Source organism: Apis cerana, linkage group LG6, assembly GCF_029169275.1.
Source record: "Apis cerana isolate GH-2021 linkage group LG6, AcerK_1.0, whole genome shotgun sequence".
NCBI lineage: Eukaryota > Metazoa > Arthropoda > Insecta > Hymenoptera > Apidae > Apis > Apis cerana.
This window is the reverse complement of record NC_083857.1, coordinates 11,055,947-11,070,625: the sequence shown is the minus strand read 5'-3', so window position 1 is coordinate 11,070,625 and position 14,679 is coordinate 11,055,947. Positions and strand designations below refer to the sequence as shown.

The 14,679-nt window shown below is 42.9% G+C and overlaps 1 long non-coding RNA gene across 1 annotated transcript in view; it reads left to right on the top strand.

The window, feature by feature from the left end:
* Window positions 1–14,019, top strand: part of LOC133666264 (uncharacterized) — a 42,383-nt gene extending 28,364 nt beyond the window's left edge. The window contains exon 2 of the long non-coding RNA XR_009830195.1: window positions 12,574–14,019. This is a non-coding gene — a long non-coding RNA (uncharacterized LOC133666264). The remainder of the gene's footprint in view (window positions 1–12,573) is intronic.
* The last annotated feature ends 660 nt before the right edge of the window (window positions 14,020–14,679 follow it).

Here is a 14,679-nt window from a genome sequence, read left to right as displayed (position 1 = left end):
GGCGCATCGGCCGCCGATTTTACGCATAATCGCGGCCGGCGATCGGCGACCGCCTATGTAAATGACTACACAAACGTTTCGCGATTTTAAACGCAATAATGAGGCCGGGGCCTCGGTGTTTATAATTGTTTACAGCGATATCGGTTACGGCTACTGATGTAGCTGGCAAGCTTTGCTTTTATTAACATCTCTCCGCTTCCGGACATTTCCGCTTTCCTTCCTCCTCTCGCGCGCGTTCCACATTACGACGGACGGACGACGGATTGAAATTTCGTAACGCCACCACCGTTCCACTTCATTTTCTCCCCGTTCCAATTTAATTATACCGAGAGCATCTTCGATAAATGTTCTCCATTGAACCGTTATTGCTTCCATCAATTTTAAATAATTGTCCCTCGCTCTTATAGAATTTGATATGGATATTTGCAAATTCTACTTCACGGTTTGATAAATTCGTTAAACTTACGAAAATAAATGTGAGTGGCGGGGGGGAAAAAAGAACTTGTAACCACCTTATCTTCTATCCTTTCTCGTATTTCTAGATTGAATTTCGAACAGTTTCCAATATCCAATAAGTACACGTAAAAAGGAAAAGTTTATCGTACAATTATCATATTGTTTCGAATCTAATTACGCGTTTTAAACGACGAAACGCTCTTTTCTATAATTCCATCGAACAATAAACTATACACGATCTCTAACATACATACAGATACTCGCACACTTACCTCGTTCTATTCCAATCGAAAAAAGTTCCGACCGTCGTCGAATCCCTCGGTGTTTCGCGAGTAACATCTCCATCCCCGAAGGAGCAACATTTTCCGGGCGACGGAAAGCCATCCGCGGAGCCGGTCACGAGTAGCAGGGAACACGAGCGGAAAAAAGAAAGAGAGAAAGGAAGAAAAAAGCGTCCTCTCTCCTTTTGTCCGGCTGTCCGGCCGAAAATAATGGTTTAACTATTCGACGCCTGGGAACAGGGACGAGGGGGGAGGGAGACGAGGAGGTGGAGCAGGCCCTCGCGGTGGAGGGGGTGGAGGACAGCGTCGGAGGTGTTAATACAGAGGTCGATCTCTCCCGACTCCCGGGTACCAGTTTCATGCAATATGCGCATGTTTAACTGACCAAAGAGCTCTGTATCGTGGGCCTGTGGAATAGAGTGTGCAGAAACGCTCGGTGCAAGCAAAGGGACCGGTTAGAAAAGGCTGCCTCGGAACTCCCGCTTTATTTATACACCGCACTCCAATCCGGCGACGACTGGCGGCCAGGCTGGCCAACCGGCTGCGAAATGTGCTCCCGTGTAAACAACGCCCGATACGCTCAACTTCCAACTTCCTTTGGACCTTCCGTGCTTCCGTCTTTGAGTTTACACCCCTGGATGATTTCGATGGGGGAGGAGGTTGCGGGGCTGGTAGATAGGCAGGTACAGTTCTCTGGTTCGAATTATTGTTTCATTTTTATTTTTAGTATTTTAGTTATTATTTCGTTACTTTCGGGTTTCGATATTGATATCGAGAAGAGAGATTGCGCATTAGAATTGAAATTGAACTGAAGAAAGGAATTGGAATTGATGATATTGTATCATCAATTATCGAATGTTTCGATAGATTGATTAGAATTTAAACAACACTGTGACGAAACAGTGTGCGACGTGAGAGGATTTTCCATGAAAATTGAATCGAATCACTCGATCAAAATTCCATTCGAACACCTTTCGATTCACCTTTCAATTCTCATCTTGCCATAGTCACGCGAACCTGGTTGAAGAGTCTCGTTCAGAGTCTCGTAATCGAATTTTTCTGATGGAGCACGGCCGACAATTACGCCGGTTCCTGGGGCGGCAGGCTGGAGTTACGTCAAAGATGGCTATTTGTATACCTTAGCCGTGTGTACCTTGGCCCTACAGAGCCATAGAAAGAGAGAGAGAGAGAGAGGAGGAGGAGAGAGGATGAGGGGTGTAGAATGGGGAGGATAGAAAGCGGGGGTTGGGGGCAGGGAGCGGACAGCCGGGTCAACTTTGTTTGCATTGGCCGTGCATGTCCTGTCGGCCATGGGGCGGCCGCTTCTTGATGCAAACTGCCCATTTGCAACTACAATCATCTCGACGTCGAATCGCACGGCTCCTGGCCTCGATTGCCGTGGAACGCGCGCGGTGTATAAACCGACCGCACTCCGGTGCAACGGTGCTTCAGTCGCTGCATAACAGAGTGAAAACAACGGCCTGCAAGCCATGGAACCAAAGGCCGTGCCAACAGAGAGACCGGACACGATCCTGTTCACCCCCCAGCGCTCCGTGAATTCGACGCCGCGACGCTTTGAACGAGATCCTCGATTCGACGGGATTCCGCCCCTCTTTTTACCAACTCTGCCGTCTCTGTCGATCGAATTGTGGTTATGAATCGACGAGAAAAATCAAATCTTGCGCGATCCGCCTATTTTCATTTCTGATCTTCTTTTTTTTTTTTCGAGAACGTCAAGATCTTCGTTCTTTCGAGATTTTTCGGATAGGAATTTATCAAATTTGCGTCTTGCTTTTTGGATGGATGATAAAAGTGGATTCGACAGTTTTGAATGAAAAGAGTTTGAAAAGATAAAATTATTAAAAAAGAAAAAAATTCTACGCGACATACGTAATAAGTTTACTTACAACGAAGAGAATGGAATATGTTCGTCTTAGGAAGGAGATAAAATACGGCTTCGTTGTCACATATCAAATCGTTTCATCACGATTAAAGTATAGATACATATACGAGTATAGCGAGTATAGCGAGTTGATAGTCGTTGATATTCCAACCGGGTTCTGTCCTACTTTTCTAGCGACGGAAAACGCTAGTTAAAGAGCGCGTTGTGTGCATGATAATTTGAAAATTTGATGAAAATAATAATCCTCCATATACATCCTCGTTTGCCCCTTTTAAATATTATTTATTTTGGAACGTAACACCTGCTTTCCACAAACTATTCTTCGGTTTTACGAGGAGAAAAATCATAACCAAGCATATTATACATAATGGAACTTTTAAACAGGAGAACGTCAGTCCTTGATATTGGCCGGCTACCGTCTGGGTCACGTTCACTTCCAGCAACTGGCTGTCGCTAAGAAGTGGCATAAGCCTATATCTTAGCGTGATGCTGGGTTATAGTTGGAATTATTTATCAAAGAAACGTATAAATAAATCGAGACGAATAAATTCCACTTCTTTCTCCTTCCCTATGTTTAATTCAACGACACGTTTATCGAAGAAACGTAACGCTGAAACTGTACAATTTCAAAAATTCTAGGCTTCGAATTACGGCCTCGAATTAAATTCGTTTCGAACGATCCTCTCCTATCCACTACTCTCTCTTAACTCAAGAAAAAAAAGAGAAAGGAAGAAAGAAAAAAAAAAAAGAAAAGAATCGTCACCAGCAGCACCCCGTCCCAAAAGAGCACCAAGACTGAAGGATCCCAAGGTTCACCTGTTGCGGCAGGTAGAGAACGCACAGGCCGAGGTGTTCAGCCAGCCAACCAGCCAACCAACCCCCGGCTGCTCATTAGGGTGTATGACAGATGCGGGGCGTTCGGGGTCCCGGGGCGGGGATCTCGCGTCGACATTTCCATAATATTCAAATGCGCGGCGAGGGTGAAACAGAGGCGAGAAACTGTGTGCCGTGGGGAACAGAGAGATATATATTCGGCGGGGGGGAGGAGGGGACGGGGAACCGGACGGAGATGGAGGGTGCGAGAGCGGCGTGGTATGCCGCGGCATGGTGTTGCCGGCTGACATATTTATCGGCGGCCACGCCACCTGCAACCGGGCCCGCGGCATCCGCACAGAGCGCTGTTTTGCCCATTTGTATCCCCGATCCGGCGACAGCCCAGTTCGCCGCCCGGTTCCCCGACCCGTTCCACGCTCCCGATCCTCGCGACGAGCCTTTCTTCTCCTCCTCTTTTCGGCGGCCCGCGCCCCAACGCGCCCAAACGCCCGCCTAGACCCCGGCCACGGGGATGACATATTGGCCGCTACGAGTTTTTCGGCGAATCGATCGCCGGGGGAGGGGGCCGCGAGGAAAGTTGATGGAGATGCCGAGGTGTTTCCTGCAATCCGCATTTGCCGATCCCGGATGTTAACGATTGCCACGCTGCGAATTTTAGCCAGTTCTGAAAAGTGGACGCCGCTTCGAAAGTCTTCAACTCAATCGATAGATGTGTAAGTAAAAATGTTGGGTTACCTAATTGTAAAGTTGAAAGTTAGATGCTTTTTAAAGAAATCGGCAGACATCGGCCTGTACGAGAAGAATTATGAATATTTAACTTTCTTTTCTAAAAAAGACACCGATCTATCCATTTCGCAAAGGTTCCTGATTCGAATTCGAGGATCTCGATCGCGATTAGATTCCCACTCGATACTTTAAATAGTTGTAAGCAGAATTTCTCAGATTGGATTGTAAGAGACTGTTTTGAGAAGCACGAAGGTTAAGTGGCATTATTTCGAGGCCTCGTAATAGAAACGGGACGTTTATAAGAGAAATCCTCGGGTATCTTTTCATCGAGGCTCGGCCGAGTCGGGCAGGCGAGCGGCATAGAAGCCGGTAGCGACTATTAAATGGCCACTTGGTCGAAGGTTAATCCTCTCACCTGGTAAAGATGATGTATGGCCGCGGATAAAAAAACGACCGGTTGCACGCGATCACCGTAAATCCAACCGCGGTTAGACTTCTCTCCTCTCCTTTCTGCGGACCGTTTTCTCCTTTTACCGCTCCCGGGGCCCCCAGATCCGACGAATCCGCCGCACGATGATATATCTCCGCGCCGTTAAACGGTCCATTGTTCGCGACGGCCCACTGACGAATTTGTATATGTTTATAATAGCGACGCCTGTGGCTAGCTATGAGGCATAATGGTGACAAGGGGAGAGATTGTTTCGTGAGTGGAAAATGCAAAAGCTAGAGAGGGCTATTCGATGGTGGTGCTCGAGCAGTTGAAATCAGCGTCGATTTGTCGAATTTTTTTCCTTTTAAATTCATTGCTTCTTCTTCTTCTTTTCTTTTTTTTTTTGCATTTACGAATTATCTTTCGTTGGAACAATCTTATTTTAACGTCCTCTCGTAGATAATTATCTATGAATAAATTTAATTACTATCGAGAGTCGTAATATCTTTTTTTTTATTTGTAGGCAATTTATTATTATTCTCTTGGTATTGTTTCCATAATAAAAGGAGGAAAGGAGATATCTCCTCCTCATTGTACTCGAATAATTCTATTTCGATGTACGCATTCCATTTATTTCCATTATTTTTTCAACTATGTATCGATTCCAGATACACGTCGATGCGCAGTTATTAGCGCTACACACCGAGCTACTCCCCCCCAAGTTCGAAATAGCGTAGCTTGCGCTCCCGGTAAGTTAGGCCACGTGGCCACTTGGCAGAAAGCCATAGTGGGTGATAACGTAGCGAGCACAATGCGAAATTCTAGCGCGCCGTCTGCCACATCCGTTGGATTCCTCCTCTCTTCTCCGCCGGACGATGCAATTTGCCGGCGAACAGTAGCGCCGAATTAAGTGCAAACTTTTCTCCTCCGTTTAGCGGGCCGACAGCTCTTTTTTCGCGATTCCTATCGAGCCCAACTTTCGATCCGCGCTCGTGAAGAAACACGTACGTGTAAAGTATTCGATGATGTATTTGCGGGGATTGTAAGATAAGGAAAAAAAAAAGTTGCGAGAGTAACTTTGTTATCGAGAGGAAAATCGAAAGGGAAATATTTAATTTCAAATGTTACAGTTCGAAAATAGAAAATATTTTATTGGAACATTTAATCCGGGAAAATGAATTTTGCACAGGTTTTAATAATTTTAATAAGATTAATCGTAACGCGATTATTCGGAACTCGTCACGGGTAATTATTTAAATTATTACGGGTATGCGTCACGATGGATTAACGATGATACTTCATATGCGATCGAGCATAATAGAAATGATAAGGTTTCCACATTCGCCTATCTTGCTTGATATTGTTGGGCTTCTTCAAATAGTATTTAAAATTTATACAAGTCTGTGCTATTTTAATAAATAATCTAAAACGATCTAGAGCCACTATTCATATCTCTCTCTCTCTCTCTCTCTTTTTGTATGTTATAAGTCGTAATTTACTTACAAAGTACTTTTGTATTATATATATATTCTTATCGTCTTGAAATTTTGTTCATAGTATATTTAATTTTACTTTCCGTACACAGTAGGACTTTGATCAACGGAATCAACAACAGTTGAATACGTCATTATGCAAACATTTTGTCAGTCGAACAAACTATTATTCAAAGAGCGTGGGTTCCATGTGTATAATCGTAAATTTGTTATTGCAAAAGATTCCAAGTAATATTTGCGAGAACTAATTTCGTTCGTAACATATCGCCTCGAGAAAAGCTAACAATTTACGTAAAAAAAGAAATCTATGAAAATAATGCGATACAATTTTTTTTTAAAGAATATTTCTCTTTTCAATGGGGACAAAATTTAAAATTAAAAGTAAGATATCGAAATTATAAATTTAAATATCTTCCTTTTTTTCTTTCGTGTGTTTATAATATAATTTTTGCTCGGAATATAATACACTATTTCACGGGTTCACTTTTTCAAGACGAACATTCGAAAATCTTAGAGAAAAATTCAACGTTGCTTATATTTAATATCTCTATTTCGTCATTCAAATCGAGTGATCACATTACACGTTCAATTTAATAATAACTATTGTTTCAATAATTTTTCAACGCGACGATGAATTTCCAAGTAATCCGACCTCGTCAAGGTATTCAAATGACTCACCCTCCATACGTGTCAAATAATTACACTCGCTCAAAGTTGGAATCTTTGCAATATAATTATCCTCGGTTCAAAAACAATTGATTCGATCGTTAAAATTTAACTCGAAACGTTTTGCTGATTCGTCTTCCATCGGAAATCGCACCGTTAATTAGTTCCAGCGCGGTTCATCGAGTGTTTTATATCATCGGTATGCTACAACCGGAAAAAGAGAAATACAACGGCGAAAAATACGAAACGTACGCAATTCTATTGAAACATTGGTTAAAAGTTTGATCGATTCATCCTAATTGAAGGACTATCTTCTCGATCATTAAAATGTCCAATTATTCCAAAATATATTATAACATTTGAAATTGTACACGATTTCTTATCTCCCAAATAAAAACATAAACTACTTTGCAGATATTCAATTTATTCATTCCAAAGACTATACAGAGAATAAGAAAGACTCTAAGCTATCGATGACGACAAATGACAAAGATAACGTCTCCTTTTCCAGCTTAAAAAGAAAAAGTTCAAACATTCATCCCAAACGATTATCATCGACAATTGAACGACCAACAATTAAACCTACTTTTCGCATCATCATCATCATCATCGTCATCATTATCCCTACGTATCCTGACCATACACCCAATTCGAAATCAGTTGAATCGAAGATCGCGAGGCCGACATTGTATCCGAATTCTCTCGTTAACCCCACATAAACCTCGTCAAATCTCCCACCCCTCGTGGAAGCAATTTCTCACGAAGAACACGAGGACACCTGGGTCTTCCCGGCAAGTATTTAATCCTTAAGGACACAGAGGGTTAATGAGCACGAAGGTAGCTCGGAGAGGGCCCCTACACGCGGCCCCTCGTTCCCCTCTCTCTCTCTCTCTCCGCTTCTCTCTCCTTGTGAGAGAGTCATGTGGTAGGTGGAGGGGCCAACAGGGTATATTGGTGAATTGAGGAAGGCGGTGTTACAAAGCGCCCCGTAAATCCGCGCCAGCTTCGACACCCGACATTCCCTCCGTTTTATTTCGTCCCCGCGGCGACGCGGGATACGTCGGGGCATTAAAAATAATAGCAGGGGCCCGGAGCAGGGATTCCGCGGGTCCGCCTCGGTCCGCAGGAATGCCGCTGGCCCGAATTTTGTGCGCTGGGGGGAGGGGAGGCAGAGCGGCCGAGGGGATTCGGATCCGCTCTATTGAAGACAAAGATGACAATTAGAGTGTCGAACTTCGGTCTTCCCCGTTGCAATAAGGTATGCATATCTTCTGTATCATAAACGTGGACGATGAGAATATCTTTTAAGTCGCTTCTAAAACGAGAAATTTCGCGAACGAAAAGTTGGTAGGAGGAGACAAAAGTCACTTCCTAATGTCGAATAAACGACGAATAAAAACATGTTTCGTAACGACTGGGTAATTAAAATAATTCCTTCCCTCCCTAATTAACCTAAAACCGATTCCGAATCGATCGGAATCGAGCGGGCACGAAGCAGAGAGATCGACCAGTCGGCTGTGCCCTTATTAATTGCCACTTTTCCGCGAATGTTCGACCAGAGGCGGAGATGCTTGTATAAGGTAATCGGTCTTGCAGATATGATAGAAAACCCGGAGAAACGCGACTGTCGCAACGAAACGGCTCGCGAAGGCATCGAGCGGCAACAAGGGCAGCCGCGGTTTTTCGCCATACATGGAACTGGAGCACGCGCCATATGAGAGACGTTTATGGATTACAAAATTGCAGCCCCGAGAGCCTAACCAGATTTGAAAACCGCTTCCACATAAGCGTACGTGTGGTGGCCGCTGCTCGAGAAAAAAGAAAAACAAACGAAGAAAGAAAGAAAGAAAGGGAGGAAGAAAGAAAAAAGGGAGAGGGAGAGGAAAAAAGAGAGGCACGAATCCGGCCGGGTCGCGCGGCTGGACGCTTACTGCTCCGCGAGCTGAGCGAGTACGCGCGCTCCAGGAATCCGCAAGTGTAATGACACGAGTAATTGGGCCTTAGAAACGGAATCCTCGTCGATGGTTTTTGCCGGGACGCGGCCCTTTTGCTAACAATAAACGGGCATTCCATTCGCTCGGCCCGGTGGATCCGGGAAAAATTCACCGTCATATTTCTCGTCCCGCGCGCACCTGCGCGCAACCACGCGGGGGAAAAATTTCTGTTCCCGCGACTTCGCGAAACTTCGCCGTCCCCGACGAAGGTATCAAGCTTGCTCCAATCCTTTTTACGAGGCGAAAAAAGGCAGGGATTCGTAAAATGCGTAAAACGTGACGTTTGCTTTTTGCCAGAGATGCTCCGGCGAGTATTCGTTCCATCGACAAATCGTGGTCACGGATGGTGCTTTTGATGCGAGAGGTAATGAGAGAGAGAGAGATACGTTGTTGCTCATTTTAAACTATTTTTTTCATATTTGAATAATTAATTTTAAGACAGCTCGCTTCTTCACATCATCCCATCATCTTCGATCTATCCTAGCTAGCTTTATACCCTCTTCGACCCTATAATAATACATATAAATTGAACGTGATATCAATTTCAAATGCTTACCATCTTGATAATTTTTGCACGGTTGGATAAATAAACGATCTAATCGGCGGCAAACAAATGAACAAGTCGTAAAATCAGGAACATCGCAAGCCGTTGCGCGTATAACGTTGTGTATATGTATCCATTACCACTTGCGCAGAGAGCATGTAGACCATGTGTTCGGAACGAAAGTGAGCGCGAGTGCGATATGAATCGAGGGAAAGCAAACTCCGAGAAGGATAACTAATACGTAAAAGCTACGAGGTCAACCGTAATGCAACCCGCGTCTTTCTGTACGCGATAAATTATAAAAGTTAATGTTTGGAAAACGTTAAACGCGGGGAGATAAAATGATATGGAGAAGGAGAAGCACGTTTCACGATAGTCAGATTCAATAGAAAGATCTATCACGTCCGATGAGTTACTACATTAAATCATGCGTGGTAAATTTTAATCACCTATTCATATGCAAACTCTCAATGTTACCGTTCTCGAGCGGACAGTTCCTTTTGCCGTGTATAATGTCACTTATGCACCGTGCACAAAGTGAAAACACTATTAAAAGTTGCTTTTTAATATATAATATCGTCAACCAAGTTGAAAATACATCTCTGGGGAAGTAGAAATTATCTATTATCGCAAAAGCGAAAAATTACAATTTTCATTTCGAGAAAGGCTGCTCGAGTATTTTATATTAATCGATAACGGTATCAATGGTATATAATGTTGATTTATTATACGTTATACCGATTATAGATTCTTTTTTGTGTCGTCAATATTTAATGCGTAAAATTATATAATAAATTCTTGATATTAGGATACTGGAAAGAATAATTGTAAAAGAAATCTCGACAGAACTCTAACCAGCATTCTTAATAATAAGAATTCTTAAGAATAATGGAAGATGGTTCATTTTTGGAAAATTGAATAGAAAATGGCAGAAGCTTGTATCGCGAAAGATTTCACATGGGAAAATCGATCATGGTGACGATCGTTAAAAATAATTAGCCGTCTAACAAGGTCCTCGGGTCCTCGGCCGTATCTATCCACGATGAAATATACTCGCACGCATAGTTAATGCCGTGGTGTGTTATTTATCGAAGGCGCGCTCATCGAAATCCATAAATCCGTCGTATTTTCCCATAAATTATGGAAATGCCATCGGCGGCCAGATAAATCAACGCGGCCACAGCCGCATTAAAAATCACAATGCGCGGGAACGCGCCGCGTTACACCTGTAAATCAAACCGCGTCTATTTATGCAACCGATCCCGCGGCACAATCGAATCGATCGCAGTCTTTAAGGTCACGCTCGTCCACGTTTATGAGTTTCATAAGAGGCCCGTGGAATATCTGAACGTTGCTTGCACTCCACGGCCTCCACCGTCCCCAGATCTCGAGGAAAAATCTGAATTCCCAATAAATATTCATCCTGCTGACAAGTAGGAGTAAAAAAAATAGGGGAGAGGGGCACACGTTGCGACAATCACGAGACTCGAGCATATCGTTCCATGGATGCAAAAGGTGGGTGCTCCGGCGTCAGTTCCGGCTTTGATCGTTCTTTTAGGACAACCGGGTTGATTTGTTGCCCATCGAGGATATCAAGCTACGCATCGATGTTCCTTAAAGATTAGAATTTATGGAATATTACAGCCGAAGCTTTAGAAGAATTAAACAATGGGTGACGGAAGTTTATCTTTCTTAACCTTTTCGTTCTTTTCTAAATCTCTGTTAAAAAATTAAGAATTACAAAAATCCCAAAAAACTACCACGATCCAAACTTTCAAACCGAATTGAGAAACATCGTTCCGTTTCTTTCTCGCGAGTTTGTGAAAAAGTAAAAAAGAAGAAAAGAGACATTCGGACGAAGCATTGTTCTGTTGGAACATCCGGTCGAAACGGATCTCGTAGCGCCCCGACGTAACGTAACGGGGGCCCGAAGCGTCCGATACCGAATTAGCCCGAATGTTTGCAGAATCAATCGCGGCGCGGGCTTTTAATCACCCCAGAAGCTCTCGTGGCATTTTGTCATATCCGGCGGCCGGGGACGGCCGAGATGCTTAAAAATGCACTTAAGACCGGGCCTCGATGCAGCCTGACGTGCAGTCTGGACGAGGGCGTCGTAAGAGGGAAGTTAGTCCTTAATTTATTCGTACCACTCCGGCCGGGACGGTGGGCTGATGCAACGGCAATGCAATTATTATTAGCTTATTATTATATAATTGGCGGACTGCAGTTAATGAGGCCTCTTGAGACAGCTGGCCGCGGAACGACTCGAACTGAAGAATCATCCGTTTATTTGCCGATGCATTAATTGACCGATGCCGGCTCGAGCAAACCCTCCCCTCTCGTCTCGCTGTGCGAATGCGAGTCGCGTCAATGATACCCTCGCAGAAGCCAATTAGGGGATCACCTATACGGATGATTCGAATATCGAGTTAAATCAATCGCCCGTCGAATATCGCGTCTATTCCATTATACGAACCGCGCATTATAATTGAAGCTGTCGAAGCAATGTAAATCTTTCTAACTTTTTAACGCCCCTCTCCTGTCTCTTCTAATCGATTCGACAACGCCGAGCAGAGTTTTCGTCGATCAGAAATCATCGATTTGATGAGATTCGATTTTTGCGACTCGATCCGATCCGATTGGCGGCATACTTTTTTCCAACGAGTTTCCAAAATATGCATCGGATCTTTTATCGGAGAAAGTTTTTGTGTGAATATATATCGAGCAATTCGATAATATCGATCGTGAAATCGCACGAAAAAAACTCGATCGAATATCATTTTGACGATGATTCCATTTCTCGACAACGGTCGAGATAATCGAGAGCTGGGATTATAAAACCCGAGAACGGAAGATTATCCGAACGATAAGTTCGCTATTTTTTTTCTTTTTTTTTTTTGTCACGCACAAGCGTTATAAAGCGCTACTTTTAATTATCGTTCGACCGCTCCCGGTATCGCTCTCCGATAACGCTTTTCCTCTTTCTCCTATCTCCTATCGAGCTTTCTTTATTTCCCCCGATGCGTATCGGCTGTAAAACCGAGGGAGAGTGCACAGCCCGATGCCCTGACCGATATTCGTGAGACACGCAGCGGCGGCCGTGCGCGCGAAACCGTGGAATATAAACGACGCGATTAACAGTCGGCGCGTAAGCTGAAATTATTATGTCGTCGCGGGAATGGGGCGCAGCCCGGGAAATATGCAATTATCGCGTGTCTAATAGAGTGTTATCGAATTATGTTGTAGCGCGGCGTGCAGGAATGCTGCAGGTGTTGCACCGGTTCCACTCTCCCGGAAAAATCACGATTCTTGGGATTTTTGAATCCGCGGACACGAACGGACGATTCTCTCCTTTTCCTTCTCCTTGTGATTTTTGGAAGGATTTTTTGGAAGGATTCGTTTAATTGGAACTGGAGAACGAAAAATTTTGCTCTTCGAACTGGACTTGATTGGAACTTTCTTCCGCGCGAGGAAAATATGATAAAACGAAGAGGGTGAGATTTACGATCCACAGGTTGGGAACCGTTAGATACGAGTGAATAAACCGTGCAAATAATTATTCATCTCTGTGCAAACGAGAGATATACGATGGAAATGAAGTAGGAATGAAAGGATATCATTATAAAAAGATATACTTTCCGTATATAAATATGATGTGTATGAGGAATAAAAAGAGATTGATACGTTCACGGTGGATAAAGCGTGCCGAATAAAAAAGATTTGTAATTAAAAACGATATCTCTTTCTCAAGAGCACGCGTGCTATTGTACAAAAAGTAAATCGTATAATTACAAAAGCTATAATACTTGCTAATACGATTACATATAACAATCTCACAATCTGCTTCGAATCTACACTTATAAATTTCTTAGTTGCGATATTAATAAAGAGAAAAAAACCGAAGAAAATTCAAAACAATCGAATAATCAATTATTATCGATCGAATAACCGATTGGCACACGATCGAGAGGCACGAGAAGAAGAGGAGGAGGAGGAGGAAGAGGAGGAGAAGGTGGTGGAGGAGGCGTGAGTCAGATTGGTTCGCGTGACGAAGATTTTCCAACGCGGTGGCGTGAGTGAAACATCAACAATTATTGCTGCACCTCCGCCTCCGCACGCCGCGCCGACGAGCCTCGAGAAGGAACGAAAGTTTTCAACCGTGTGGCCGCACAGCCCACATCGCGAATTCCACTCCGGCCTCGTGATTTACACAGCCGCGTTTGTCAATAGCATTTTCCATTAGCAATTCATGCGGCATCGGACGCGTTTATCGGCTTCATAAACTATGACGGAAAACACATATATCATCCCATCGTTGATTTCGTAATGGCCGGCCGAGCGTCGCCGGCATTACGAACGTCTGCCGCTTTAAACGTTTTGTAAGTATCGAGGGGGCCCCCTGCATCCCGATAGTTTCGATGCAACTCGCTTGATAACGCGAGACGATCACGTGACACGTGAAAATATCAAATGCTCGCAGCGAATATACTTGACACGTTTACGAGTCTCAGATCGTCGAGTAAAGATCAGCCGTGTAATATTTTCTTTTTTTTTTTTTTCTTTTTTTTTTTTACGTATCCTGGGATTAATAAATAATATCACTACAAGGTACTGTAAGTAGACAAGTTACGAGTTGTTGGTAGACAGTTGCGTAAGAGCGTGAGGTTTGGTAATAAAAGGAATTAAGTTTCACGAGTAGATATTTTTTTTTTTTCCTTCTTTTTATTGTACTATTTAATATGAAATTGTGAAAGAGAAGGGCAAGATTTATGAATAATCCGATCTAATCTCACGTGATTTATCGAATCGGGATAATTGATGGTAAAAATTATATTTATTAGATATATTTATGATACGTGCGCAGAGGTAAATAGTAATACGGAAGAATATATGTAGGGAAAATTTAGGTTGAAACGGTTTGATAGATATAGATAGCTGATATTTCGTTTTCTCAACGGTAATATTATCCCATTTTTATACATCAGACTTTGCAAATGTCTCTCTCTGTCTCTTTCTCCCTTTCTCTCTCTCTATATATAATTACCGTTTAATTATTCGTCGAATTTCTTTAAATATTAATTTTTCAATTTTGTATTTATCTTTTAAATTTGTTATTTATTTTTATGCAAAGATCATAACGATCGTGATTACACGTAGGTGTAACTTAATCAAATGTAATCATCATATTAAAATAGCAATTCGATTAATAATATATAATTTAAAAATTACATATCATCGGTTCGAAGAATTTGAAAATAAACGACGTAGTAATATTATTGTGATAATATTATTGCCGATGATGTTGTGCAAGATATTCTCAGAAGAATTAGATTATCAATGATGTATGTGTTA